The 11,797-nt window shown below is 37.6% G+C and overlaps 1 non-coding gene across 1 annotated transcript; it reads right to left on the bottom strand.

Moving 5' to 3' along the window:
• Positions 1-943: 943 nt before the first annotated feature.
• On the bottom strand, positions 944-1,015 carry Trnaq-uug (transfer RNA glutamine (anticodon UUG)). Its single transcript has one exon. It is a non-coding gene; the product is annotated as a tRNA-Gln (tRNA).
• Positions 1,016-11,797: the final 10,782 nt, after the last annotated feature.

Here is an 11,797-nt window from a genome sequence, read left to right as displayed (position 1 = left end):
AAATTCTCCTAAAGATCTTCCAGGCTTTATATATGAAATTCCTTGCAAAAAGTGTGACAAAGTCCATTACGGACAGACCGGTAAATCTCTTTCACGTCTCAAACAGCACCAATATTCTGTGAGAACTGGGCAAATATCAAATACATTATTCGTACATATGAGAGATTTAGATCATCCAATTAACTAGAGTCAAGCAAGAGCCTTAATCCCATGTAATGACACAATTAAAAGGAATATCATTGAATCTTGTTTCATCAAGTCAAATAATGGAAATGTTCTAAATTTAAGTCTTGGTTTATTTAAACTTGATGCCTTCATAATATTTTGGACTGTACGGATACTTTGTAATTTCGGTTAGGGTTAAATCTGTGTTTAGGTTTGTGACCGTGTGATAACCGATAATCCTGGATTATCACTTTAATTTTTACCCTTTTGACAATTAACCATCTGGCATTCTTGATCTTATTGTGTACCTGAGACCTTTTTCTCCAATTGTATTTCATTCGTTCCTTGACAATGTCTTAGTAAAGACGAAAGCGCTTGGATTTCTGACTATCATTTTCCTGTGGTATTCGCTTATTCAATGAAGTCACGTGCATCCATTGTGATTTTTTAAGCATATATATCAGGACCTCATTCAAACGAAATATTATTTAACAGATATTTTATTCGCTAAAGTTTAAAAGCTTTGAAAGACAAATGTGTAACAATTTCAGTGAACAGAATATCCATTAGCCTTGTTATTATATATAGATACATATATTCATTGTACAATTTGTAAGCAGCGAAGTTTAATATTCATTTTGCTATAAGACCCTTTTACTGCACTGCAGTTGGAAGGATTATCGAGCTAATATCATACAGATCAATCTTAATATCTCTAGAAGCATATGGATATCAAACATGACACTGATATTAATACTAGAAAGAGGAACCAAAGGAGAGGTCCCACCGAGACTCGAACTCGGATCGCTGGATTCAAAGTCCAGAGTGCTAACCATTACACCATGGGACCTTGCGTGGCGATGGTGCCTCCCGAGAGAGTCACACTCGTGTACAGTTTCACTTCCATCTCGTTTGCTACTAATGCCAACTCGACTGCCAACTGCCAAGTCTGCCAACTTGAAGTTGCAGCCAGTGCGCAGACGCAACGTCGCCGTAACTTCTGTCAAATGGCAACTATACACTTTAAAGAAAGTTGCCAAATTCACAATTAGACTCACCGAAAGCATAACACCGTTGATAAGAGCTTACACATTGTAAAGGTTCCAGTCAGACAAAATAGAATTTATTGAAGTATTCACATTCATCTTCAAGAACCACAAAAATTATTCTTCTTCTTTTTCTACAAGCTTGTCCCTATTTGGGGTCGCTGTAATGGTTCTTCAACACATTCCTCTCCTCCATCTACTTCGGTCCAGTGCAAAGTAAATGGAAAAATATTAAACTCAAGTAAACCTGAGCACACATTCGCCCCAATGCTGGAGATATTTGACGCTAAAGAACTTTGTTGAAAACAGGACATAACCAAGGTATGGGAACATAAACAGCTCCGTTAAAAAATAAAAATAAATACAACGGTACAGACGGCAGAAGACACCATTAAAGGGATTGGGTTGGTTATTGTAACACCCTATGATGAATAGTGATTGAATTTTAGTGTTTGTATCTAATTTTTATACACGTTCATCACTGTAGTTAGAGCACTGAAAAAATTTTTAGGGGCACCTGAATCAGGAGATTTCCATTTACCCAATAGTTTAATCATAATGGCTATTTTGAGGCTTAAAATGACACTTGTGTCGAAAGCTTTTGCAACATGGGAGGGTTTTGCCCAACAATAAAAATCATTATGACCTACTTATATGTATTATCTCAGCATGATATATTTTCATAATTCCTGTGCATTTTATACCCTGTCTTTATCTACCAATCACTCTGTTTTTACACATATTCTTTCGCTAGATCACATGTTAAGATAACTAGTACTTATTAAATCTAACAAAATTAAAATATTGTTGATAAGATTAACAACCTTTTCCTGTTACGTTGATTCCATGAATCAGCATAACATAACGTTGCTCGAAAGATTGGCAAACGAACTCGTTTTAATTTCGACAAAATCAACGATTAGGTAATATTCAAGTATAATATTCAAAACATACTGTGGCGAAAAAGATGGACTTATAGTGGACTGTATATGCTTAACGTTGTTACTTGGTCAAAAAAACCGCTAAAAACCTTACGTAACAACTCCACAAAACTCCCTTTGCGGTTTCTAAATTACGGGGAGATATCTCTCAACCCAATTTATTATTAACGAGGATAACACACCAATATCATTAATGAATAGTAACACAATTAAGTACTTTCACTTACTGAGCAGTCCTTGTAGACATGAACTCAGATCATGAATCGCTATACGAGATACGACGAGAGGTACGCGCCCTCCTCGTCTCTCTCGCCTTTCTTTCTCTCTCTTCTCTCTCTCTACGCTATATGAGATACGACGAGAGGTACGCGCCTCTCTCTCTCTCTCTCTCTCTCTCTCTCTCTCTCTCTCTCTCTCTCTCTCTCTATATATATTATATATATATATACATATATATATTAATTAAATATTATTATATATACAAAAATGTTTGCGAGTACTCACGGGTTGATTTTCAGACCTTAGAGGACCGCTGTGTTATCTCGTTTCTAAAAGTTATTTGCATAACCTGAAAGTATAAATACAATAAAGGTTTATCAGATCAATTTATATTCACCATCCACAAAACTGAAACATAGGAAAAATGAAATAAAATCGAGGGATGTTGAAACGCATTTGATAAATGTAAAGTTAAAATTAATTTAATAACTAAAAGTTAAACATATCAAAGAGTAATAACATATAAGTGACAAATGAAATTAATCACTCACGGGGAATTGTAAACCAATGGCACTCAAATGAAACAAATTATGACAAAATTCAAAGAATCAGGGCAATCGCCCTTTCTAAATCCACACACACATCACTACTCAACACTAGATAACAGGTCACCTCAAAAGTTGAGCCAAGAAGCTGTTCGTTCCGTGACTTCCGTCCTGCATTCAGGTTTTGTTGGGGAAAAGAGACAAGTTATACAATTACCATGAATGTAGAACTGACTTACAAGGTTTTCATGAACATAAAAAACTCTACAATAATTATCAAGTTCGTTGTCAAAAATAAATTCCAAATATAATAGTGTGCAACTTCAACATATTTATTAAATTTAGTGAATTAATTGGTGGTGTGTCAATACAATTTTGGGCGATATCACGCCCATACAGTGTACTACGCACATACGCATAAACACCCCTAGAGGGTGTGTATGCGTATCAGAGCCAGAGGGGCGAACTACTACCCTTTCCTTCCCCTCACGATCTTTTGACCTCTCCTAATAGCTTCTCTGGCGAGAGGCACAAACAATACCCAATAACACCTTCCACTCTTACCATACGTGATATGCGCAATACATTCACCAAGAGCAATGTTTCATATATATATATATATATATATAAGGACAAACGAATTATCATAATTACTGTTTTAGTTATGTCAAAAGACTTCGCCTTTGTGTAAAACCCTCTTTTCGGTGCTAACCGCACCTCAGATACTACGTACCTACATGCTAGAACAGGGGTCCCCAACCTGCGGCCCTAGGGCCACATGCGGCCCTTAATGATACTCAGTGTGGCCCTCAGAGCAATATAAGGGTAATGCTCTCCAGAAGCATTTTCAGATTCAGACTGGGTTTTCTGCTTAGCTTTCTTATCTGATATAACTGATCATTTGAAGAATTTGAACTTAAGACTGCAAGGCAAATATTTTTATGAAACAGTTCAGTGATGAAAACTTTATACATTTTCCCTGTTGTAAAGTGTTGCAGAATGAGAAAAGGAATACTTCAACTGCCTCAAAAGAAAAATGTACAAAGACAATGGAACTTTTAAAAGAAGAATTTGCAAATAGATTTAAGGACTTCTATGATCATAAGCAGGAAATTCAAATGTTTCAAAACCCTTTCAGTGTATCACAGGAGATATTCCAGGAATTTATCAAATGCAAATAATTGATTTGCAAGCCAATGATGCCCTGAAAACCGCGTTTCAAGACAATAGCCTTTTAGAATTTTATTCCAGTCTACCAGAAGAATATTCTGCTTTAAAAAAGTTTGCTGTTGGCATGTTTTCAGTTTTCGGTAGTACATATATCTGTGAGCAAACATTTTCAAAAATGAAACAAGCAAAATCAAAACTTAGATCTAAGCTTACTGATGAGCATCTTCACCAAATTTTGAGACTTTCTGTTACAAATGTAGAAATAGATATTGCTAAGCTTGCAAATAAGATGCAGCATCAAGTTTCCCATTAAAGATAAGATATATAGAATTTTCAATAACTCATTATTTTCTTGCACAAATTCTACAATAAAACATGAGCTACTATTAAGATTTTAATACCTACGTAGCAATAGCTGGCATAAGAGTGTAAGACTCTTAACTTAAACTAAACTCAAAAGATGAATAATATGCAAATAAATGTGAACTTTCTCCGATAGTAAGGATAATTCTAAAATGCGGCCCTCATCTGTATTTCGAATGATAATGTGGCCCTTTTACGCAAAAAGGTTGGGGACCCCTGTGCTAGAACATAGCAAAATCAGATAAAATAATGTTAAGAGTGTCATTCTCGAGTAGATGTGGTTCTTTCACCCTTATCATGTCATGCAATATAGACGTACGTACATGTAATGGGGAAAATATTCCTTTAATTATTAGTGATTTATTGAGGAATTGATGCATCGTCCTCCTCTAATATCTTTACGCTACTGTTGTAAGAGTGATTGGAACTGTGAAATGTTTTCGTTTTTGTTGTGGACACGAGTGCGTGGCAGTGTAGCCAGTCCCTTGTTTTTTTTTTTTTTTTTTTTTTTTCTTGCGCTTTGAGTATGGGAGCGCTGCCCTGAATCTTTCGTCTGCATTTTGGTAACACTAAAAGACCATGCAAGGATCACGAATGCTTTCATGTGAGGAGGACGTCAACCGGTCCATCCTTCATTTTGGCTATTTCACCAAGTTATTAACACAAATGATTATCTATCCCTTGCAAGGGATCGAGTCCAGGGATCTAGTCCAGGAGTTCTGAAGGCTAGGTAAATTAACCAAGTCCAGTAGACTAGGCCTGGTAGAAATTTGGCATGATGTAATGAGTAATAAAGAAACAAGCTGAGTACCAGGAATTTTCTTCAATACCCCTAAAATGGAAATCAGCACTTCAATTGCCTCCCAGTGGGCAGACATCACCTGGCCTCATCGGTAGTAAGACCCAATACACACAAGGAATATCATGTAATAGCAGGTAGGACAGGCCTACCCTAATTCCCAGGCAGCGTAAACGTCAGTTTTCATACCCCCCGTGTCAACTATTACACAGTACCATTAATTTCTCCGACCCCTGTCTCCAGGCAAGAAGACTGACAACAGTGCATATGTATACTAATAGTATTATTAATCTCGTATATCTTAATGTCATGGTGAGGGAGAAATCCTCCCATGACATTTGGTGGCAGCTGTGTTGGATCTGTAGTCCAGTACTATTGATCCATACCCACTGTGCCTATATAGTATGTAGGTCACTTATAATGTTTTGTCGTATTGTATGCATTTCTTTATACAATATTGTTGATTTTTATCTGAGTAAGGTCATGACTTGTTTACATGCATATTCATTATTTCTATAGTGACGGATTGTATGGCATTGTCTCTTAATGTAGTTTACATTTTATTATTTGATTATATGTAAGGGTTTGAAATATTGTAACAATGGCGACTGGTAATGAGGAATCATATATTGATCTAATTCAGTTAGAACAAGAAACACAACAATCATTACAGGCAGTTAAGAGCTTCACTCAATCCTACCAGGACGTTTGGTCTCAAGTGGGAGATTTATCAAATCAAATCAAGGACTTGGTCCAGAAATTGGTTTACATACAGGGGACAATACAACACTTAACACCCAAACATAATAACACTCAACCACCCATAATGTCTACACCACATATGTCTCACATTCCAAGTAATCCATTCTCATGTGACAACCTCAGTACCATAACAGGAACCCCACAATACATACCCCCAATACCGCCTAGTACAAATACTAAGTACCCACCACAAAACACAACTACTATCACAAGTACAGTGCCCTTAATACCCATAAATGTCTCATCAACACCACCTAACCCTGCAGTGGTAGTACAAGCTCCAACACAACCATCCATACCATCCATCATCAGGTAACTCTTGTAAAAACCCTCATACCCATCAGTCAAACCCATTCATTTTGCAGCAAGGTCAACAGACTGTAATACCCAATCCTTTCCTTAGACCACAGCCTACTTATCCCTCTAATAATACCAATCCATTCTTTTATTCAATAAACACTCCAGTAGCAATTCCTCAGAGTGCACCAGTGTTAAAGCCGAAAGATGTAGCCCTTCTCAAACTTTCTGAACTCAATGGAGTTCTTGCTGACAACAGACTTAATACATTTTTTAGACAAGTAGAGTCATGCACTAGCTCAGATGACAGGAGAATAGAAGTGGCAATGGCCCGGGCTGAACCGGATATTGCTACGTTCTTAACAGCAGCGTCAGTAAAACAGGGTAATAATCTACCTTGGGATGAGATTAAGAAACTTATGAAGAAGCAGTTTATTGGCTCAGCCACTCTGTTACAGGCATGGCAAGAGATTACTGTCATGACTTACTACTTTGATGAACCTCCTAGTTCCTTTATTAAAAATTACAGTGTAAAATCTCAGCTTTAACTTTGAAATTCCCCAATGATCCAATTCCAACATCAGATAAATTCCTTAAGACAAAGGTTTATAAGGGATTGAATTCACAGGCCCAAGCGAAACTAGTTGATTTCTTAGCAGACCAAATTCCGTTGGAAAATTTCATGACATGGGCCGAAGAAGAATATTATAGGGCTCAAGGAATGAATAGTAGTAATGGGAATAGAGTCTTGCCAATTTCAGGCACTGGGAATCCTCAGTCATCAACCCCAGTAACAGGTGTTCAACAGGGGGAAATACAAAGAAGTGAGCTAGATAATTTAAGAAAGAAGCTTGAAGAGTTAAATAAAAAAACTGGAGGAAGTAAACATGAAGAAACAAAAGAGTAATAGTAAATATTGTGCCTTTTGCAGAGTGACTGACCATAATCTGTCTGATTGTCCTCTTGATCCTCCAAAGGGAGTTTGTTTTGATTGTTTCCAGCAAAATAGTAGGAGAGGTCATGTAGGATGTCCAGGAAAAGTAGGTATAAGATGACTAGGGAGTCTGGCACGAGCTCCTACTATCAGTCTGGTGGTTAATGATAACATGATTGAAGCCGTAGTTGATACAGGTAGCTGTGCCAGTATAGTTAAGAAATCATTTGTGGAAAACTTAGGTTTGAAGCCTGCCAAGATGAGAAATTTACCAAGGTTAACGGGAGTCACCCAGGGAGTTGTACCAGTACTAGGATCTGCTTATTTAGATGTTCATAGTGGCACTAGAGTTGTTACTCACTTATTTTTTATTGTGCCAGGCAACTTGTTAGATTCAGAAATTCTATTGGGCGCAGATTTGCTTGGGGTTGCTCGTCTAACATTGGGATAATATTACATATCATGTGCGGCTTCTTAAACTGAGACCTTCCACAAGGAGAATTATGAATCTCAAAACTATTCAGCCATTAAGCCTTGGAGTAGATGAGATAAGATTAAAGAAAAAAATGATCCTACCTCCCTCTTCTGCAGGTATTTATGCTGTGTCTGTAAATGAATTAAAAGATACAATACTCGAATATACCTCAGAATTAAAAGCCTATGGTGCTACGAAGGCTTTGTGCCCTAAAGTCACTGATAAGCAGGAAGTACATATACCTCTCATAAATAGTACAAAGGGTGTAGTTAAGTTGAAAATAGGAACACTGATAGGTACTTATAATAAGATTGACGAAAGGGACATCATTTCAGTAGCTCCCACATGTCGAAAGATTGAAATTAGGAATGAGCTGATCCCTGAAAGCATGCGTGTTGTACCAGAACAAGGATGCACTAGAGAGAAAAAGCTAGAAAATTTGATTGCACAGCAAGATTGGTCACATTTAGATGATGAACAGCAGGCCCAATTAAAGAATCAAGTCATGGAAAATCACCAAGTTTTCATAGTGGAGAGTAATGAACTAGCAAAATTCAAGGGAGTTCAGGGACATATTACTGTTAGTGATTCCGAACCAGTTAGGTCACCCATGTATAGATACCCTGAGAAAGCCAAGCAGCTTATTGCAAATATGTTGGAGGACATGGAAGCTAAAGATATAATTGAGCCATCCACAGCCGCATGGTTAAGTCCTATAGTCTTGGTAAGGAAACCAGACAATTCTCAAAGGATGTGCTTAGACTATCGAAAAGTCAATACCCACCTTCAAACTGACATCCATCCTTTGCCTAGGTTAGAAGAGTTAGTTGAGTCAGCATCAGGGAATCAATTTTATGCTTCATTGGACATGAAAGACGCTTATTATCAAGTAGAATTAGATGAAGATAGTAGAGATCTGACAACGTTCAGTGATTGAGTCTCATTATATAGGTTTAAGAGGTTACCGTTTGGTTTGAGTTGCAGCCCAGCTATATTTTCAAGGGTAATAGGTAATATCTTGGCTCCATTACTAAAAAAGGGATACACAAAGAATTATTTAGATGGTATTGTAGTATGGGCACCCGGCTTGGAAGAATTAATTGAGAGATTAGAGGAGCTGTTCAAATTATTTAGTGAAAAGGGTGTGAAATTAAACATCAAGAAGTGTCAGTTTGCGCAAAAAGATATCAAATTTCTTGGCCATATAATATCCAAAGAAGGATGCAAGCCTTGTCCTGACAACGTAAGTGCCATCAGAGATATGAAAGCTCCTACTGATGTCAAAGAACCTAGAAGATTTTTAGGAATGTGCGGATTTTATCGCAAGCACATACAAAATTTTGCTAAAATTGCTGTCCCCTTAACCAATCTTTTAAGAATGAAAGAGCCATTTGCATGGACACCAGAGTGTCGGTCTAGTTTTGAGCAGTTGAAACAGCTCCTTATGACAGCTCCTTTGCTCATAAAAGCAGACATGACAAGACCTTTTCAGTTGTTCGCAGATGCTAGTCTGAATCATGTAGGTGCAGTGCTGATGCAGGAGAGTGATGGCCTTTTGAAACTCGTTGGATACTTTTCAAAGAAACTGAAGCCTGTAGAACAGAGATATTCCGCTACTGATAGGGAAGCCTTGGCTATTGTGTTAGCATGTAGGCGATTTCATCATTTTCTTTGGGGTACCATGTTTACAATCCACACAGACCATCAACCTCTTGTGTCAGTATTCAAAAGAAAGACAAAGTCACCTAGGATGAGTAGATGGATTATTGAAATGCAAAATTATCGCTTCAAAGTTGTGTATAGGCCAGGAAAGCACAATGAGGTAGCTGATCAGTTGAGTAGGCCAGTTAGGGCAATCTTTCACAATAACCAAGACAATTATCTTGGGTTGAGTAAGGCTAAGCAGGTAGGTGAAACAAGATGGGGTGAGTTGATTGCTTACTTAGAAGGAGGAAAATTGCCTAGGAAGAAGTTTCCCGGAGCGTTCATCCATCAGTTTATGCTGTATGAAGGCTTGTTATATCTGAGTGCTGACAAGCATGACAATAGTATTCAGTTAAGACTTGTGGTACCGCAGGAGCTTAGGAAAGCTGCTTTGAAGTTTGGTCATGAGTCTGTTGTTAGTCATTTAGGGAGAAGGAAAACTATTGATGCTCTGGAGACTTACTTCTATTGGCCTTCACTTAGATCTGATGTGATTAAGTTTGTTAAAGAATGCATTACATGTCAGGTTCATAAAGACAGTCCATCCTTAAGCAGAAATTCCAAGAACTCCCACCAGTACATAAACCAGTACATCATATCTGTCAAATCAGTATTGATTTGACAGATATGATGTCTGGTGCAAATGGGTACCGTTACGTTCTTACTGTGGTTGATCATTATTCACGCTTTGTGAAGTTTTACCCACTGAGGAATAAGACTACAGAAGTGGTCAGTAAGAATTTTCAGAAATATTTAAATGATTTTGGAATTCCAGGGTGTGTAATTCTTGACAATGGTGCTGAATTCACATCACAACAGTTTAGAGATCTTTGCCAAAAGCACAACATAAACACTGGTTTCATCACACCATACCATCCTGAAGGTAACAGCATATCAGAAAGAATGCATAGAACTATGAAGACCCTGTTGAATGTTATGTGTCAGGGTCATCCTTATCAGTGGCCAACCTATTTAGGCGAGACCCAACGGTCCTTAATTGTGCTGTCCACGCAATAACAGGTGAACAGCCACATTATGTCTTCTTTAGCAAGAGACCTGCTAGACAAATAATAACTACATTGCCATCAATTGACGATGAAGTGAGTGATTCTGATATCGCCAAAGTTCATGAGATAATCCAAAAGACCCACTTAGAGAGGTCAAAAACATTTTTAAGTATAGCTAACCGAAAGCGAGTGAATATGAGTGTTGAAAAGAAATGAGACTCAAATACCTGGTACTGGTCGAAAGCTAAATGTTCAGTGGCTCGGACCCTATAGAGTGGTAGAAGTTGTGCGAGATGGATCCAGTTATGTGTTGAAAAATTTGTTTGATAATACAATCGTAGAATGAGCTGCTAATAAACTAAAGCCATTCCACGGTGATGAAGAATGGTTAGTTACCATGAAAGAGCACTCTGAAAAAGTGCCTGATATAGTAACTGAAGGAGTTCGTTCAAGAGGTGCTAGGAATATTGTGCTTCCCTCACGTCTCATTGAAGAGATATAGACTGTGTGATGATGTACACTACTGTGATTTTGTACGTTTTGTGTACTCTCTTTTTACTTGGTTTGAAATTGATGAAAACATGATTTTTTTCCGTTCGCAGTGGCCAGTAATGAGAAAACTTTATAGTTTTGAGGTAATGAACAAAGGAATAATGTAAAACATTTGTACAACAATTCACATAGTGCCCTGGTTGGGAATGCAATTGTGGTCTTATGTCTTGTCTTATAGGAAATTGTCAGAGTTTTGCTCTTGTAGTACTGCTTTGGTACATCTTAGAGGATAGAGTACACCACTTTCCAAACCCCTTTGAGATTCAAGTTTAGAGTCGTTTTTAGCCAAGAGCTCTGGTGAGTTTGATAATCATTAGGACGCCTCAATAGGAGTAAATTCTGTCTTCACATGTGGAGAACTCTTTTGTTGCAGAGTGATGTGACATCCTGTGTAAGTGGAGTCAATCCAACCCCAGTATTAGGCTAGACCAAGCTATTAGGAAAGCTGTATTGAACGCACACCTATAGAGTACTGTCCCCATTTAGTACTCGAAGTATATCCTTGTGTTATGTTGTTGCAAGAGCCCCTTTAGTCTCTAGTTGTGATCGTTGCTTGTTGCTACTGTACTATTTTCCACATTTGCAGACCCATCTAAGGAGCTGTTTGGTTCTGTTAGGAGCAGTTGTCCTTGATATTAGAGTGGACATGAATCAATTCTTCCCCGAGGGAAAAGCTTTATAATGGGAAAAATATTCCTTTAATTATTAGTGATTTATTGAGGAATTGATTCACCATCCTCCTCTAAGTGCGTGGCAGTGTAGCCAGTCCCTTATGTTTTTTTTTTTTTTTTTTTTTTTTTTTTTTTTTTTTTTTCGCT

This window comes from Macrobrachium nipponense, chromosome 15 (genome assembly GCF_015104395.2).
Source record: "Macrobrachium nipponense isolate FS-2020 chromosome 15, ASM1510439v2, whole genome shotgun sequence".
NCBI classification, from domain to species: domain Eukaryota; kingdom Metazoa; phylum Arthropoda; class Malacostraca; order Decapoda; family Palaemonidae; genus Macrobrachium; species Macrobrachium nipponense.
The sequence above is the reverse complement of the archived record's forward strand: the minus strand, read 5'-3'. Positions and strand labels throughout refer to the sequence as shown.